The sequence below is a fragment of the Amblyomma maculatum genome, chromosome 11 (assembly GCF_055883805.1).
Source record: "Amblyomma maculatum isolate TAMU_Amacu chromosome 11, ASM5588380v1, whole genome shotgun sequence".
NCBI classification, from domain to species: domain Eukaryota; kingdom Metazoa; phylum Arthropoda; class Arachnida; order Ixodida; family Ixodidae; genus Amblyomma; species Amblyomma maculatum.
Genome location: NC_139354.1, coordinates 113,769,235 through 113,772,432, shown reverse-complemented (window position 1 = coordinate 113,772,432; position 3,198 = coordinate 113,769,235). Strand labels below are relative to the sequence as shown.

At 44.5% G+C, this 3,198-nt stretch overlaps 1 pseudogene; it reads right to left on the bottom strand.

Moving 5' to 3' along the window:
* Window positions 1–357: 357 nt before the first annotated feature.
* LOC146174709 (uncharacterized) lies at window positions 358–2,956 on the bottom strand (annotated as a pseudogene).
* Between the last annotated feature and the right edge of the window lie 242 nt (window positions 2,957–3,198).

Here is a 3,198-nt window from a genome sequence, read left to right as displayed (position 1 = left end):
ATGACATCTATAAAAAATATTCCAGTAAGCACTGCGACAACTTCTCGAGTACATATAAAAACAGTGTAAACCAAAAAAGTCATCCTAAGTACACACCAATGCTAAATTATCAGTGTTTCAGCTTGGTTAGCATTGCACAGTAAAAACATAAAACTATATGGAATACAAATAATCTTTACAAAACAAAACCCTGAAATTGTGACAGTTGACTGGAGTGACATAGTAAAGTGAAACGAGGCTAGTAAGGTAAAATTAAGAAAAAGTGGTCTCTTGGCTACAGATCTAAAAAATAATTATACTCTCTTGAATAACATACTGGAACAGAATGATAGAATGAAAAGAACTTTGGCAAGGCAACTACTGAATCTGCCCTCCTGGAGGTGCAGCTACACCACTGGAAGCTGGAGCAAGCCTCTGTAAATGCTGCAGTATTAGTTGCCCTACTAAAACTTGCCGCTCAGCGGCAGCAACAAGGCGTGCCTGAGATGCAGTCTCAGTATTCAGCTGCTGCTCTGCAATGGCCACCTTTCTTTCTAGAGAAATGGCCTGACGTGCATGGCAGTCGGCTTGCACCTCTGCTGCAGCAGCCAAGCGATGCAGGGCAGCAGACTGAACTGCAGCTGCCTCTTCCAGTTGCGGGGTGCTTGCAGCAACTGATGCCATCACATCCTTCAGTTGTTGCAGTTCCTGTTAACAAAAGGAAGCCGATATCATGTCACCAATATACTAGCACACAACCACAAGCAGTGAAAACGTTTTCCAATGCTTGGGCACTGCATGTTACTCTCCAAATTTTGCTAAGGTGCCCATCTGAAATTGAATTGCATCATTCTATGCAAGAGAAACCTATCATATGCATACCTAGTCAAGTGAAGCCACAATATGTCCTAACCCCAAGGTCATCTGAAATATTAATGAACACTGCAACTTCAATAAAGTGGCAGCAGTAAAACATACAGCAAGCATTTTTCCTGTGTGAACATACTGATTTCTCGCTTTTTCTGGATTCTTTTATACCTACAGCAGATAAGTTCAATGCCAGACAATTCATTGACAAGTGGATAGTGCATTGTTCATGCCCCCCCCCCCTCAATGCATTTTAGGGGAGTAGAGAGAAATAATGCTAAGGTGCATGTCATGCCCTTCACGACAGTATTAATCTGTACACACACAGGAAAAAGGTGCAGATATAACAAACACCTTGCACAATCTAACATAAGAGATGAAGTGCTTATTAGTAATCTTTCACATTGCCAGGAAATATCTCCCTGCTTTACTAAAGAACATAACTTCAAGAATCGAAGAGCTAGCTAAAGGGGAATATAGCAATGAATAGTGTTTTTTGCTGAGGTAGGTGTCATCAGCAAGTATTTGTGACATTTACTTTTATCATCTTGATCTTTATTTCATTTGTGGAGTTTAAATCACAATGGCAGCACTTGAGCTAGGGGCACAGTAGCATGCAGCTATGAATCAATTTTATGTACCTGAGTTTCTTTGATGTGCGGGTGTCAGCACAGCACATTGCTGCATTTCTAGTCAATGTGCTATTAATGTTGGTGCCTGTCATGAGCCACTGTGGGTGCCAGGGTGCAGTCAGGCTAGCGCTCCTTTTAGTTCCTCATTGGTTTTTGTACATTCCGCATTAGATGTTGCCTCTTACAGTGTAGGCTTTTTCCCAGTATATTTTTTGGAATTACAATGTAAGAAGCAGCAAAACATGCACATACACTCTTGATCGCAGCCCCCAGCTTCAAAGACTTCTCGTACCCAGCCGCAATGCCTGGTAGGTAGTCCTCGGCACCTGGCCTGCGGGAAGGTGTACGTTTCTTGTGCTGGCCTGCCCCTAAAAATATACACAGAAAAGTCATTCTTGCAGTACTTAATCACTGCTGTGCGGATCTCATCACTTGGCAGTGTATACACAGTAACATGCAGCAGAGAACCTTGATACCATTAACCAGTCATGTACAAGGTTGAACTTACGCGACAAGCTACTCGTCCCTGGCTCATCCCCAACCGAAATACGCTGGGGCCGATGCTGTCGCCGGCATGGCGTTCCTTCCGCTGCAGGCTGTGGAATGGTGCCGAGGACACAAGAAGCCCGAAGCTGCAGCTGGGGACTTGAGGAGTCGCCCGCAAGGGACTGTGGAGATGAGAGCAGTGCGGTGCTCCGCTCCTGAATGCACAAACATATCACAGCGAATACTGGGAATGCGATTCATGAATCATTTCTCTCAACATGAATGCTTTTAAACAGTAACATGTGCTGAAGTCAAGCAAAAATAAAAGGAGCACACACAGAGATCCAAGAGAACTTGAGAATGTCCAAGATGTAACATATTTTGAAGCACTGAAGGCTTATATCGCTATGACCGTTCGGAGCAGATAATTTATTAAGTATTATTTCACGATATCGCTCAATGCAAAACGCGGGAATGCCAGCTGTTCATTCTGTTGAGGACAATGAAGATTGCGCGAATCTTTTGGGTTTTTTTTCTTTTTCGTTCAAACTCAAACATACCTCGTCATAAATGTCGTCGCACACACCCAATGCGCTTGAGCGGCCGACAAGAGAGAGGATGCGGCCCCGAAGGCCCGACAAACGGGCGCCGCCGGTGCCCCTAGAAATAAACAAGCGCTGAATTGTTGCACAACAGAAGTGCATACCCGATCAAGAGCTTACCTGTGTTCAGCTGCCACAACGGCTGCATCATGGCGAGAATTATAAACTTCCTTCTTCCAGTAATTGCGCTACTGTTCAACGGTCTTTGTCGCAGGGCCTTCGGCGTTGAGCGCAGCGGCAAGCTCGTGCCACAATTGCGCTTTCGTAACGTCTGGTGTCAGCGCCGACGAACCTTTCACGAGGCATGGATGTTGCTTCATAAATTCTACCAATATATGGCGCTGCTGCTGTGAAACGAGGGCCTAGAGGCCGGCGGTCCGCTTGAGCCATTTTTCAGCTTTTGTTCGGAACGTTTGAACAATACCAACAATACCGCGCGCGCGCAATGCAGCAGCAGACGATGTCATATTGCACGCATGCGACACCATCTAGCGGCCAAAAAAGAAAACGTGAGCCAAGAAAAGGTTGAAACAGTTGTTTACTGAGACATTTCAGGCATATTACAACTTGCATGTAAATATAATTTGTTATTATAAAGTTTTTATACTTGATTCATACCTGCAGCGACTTAT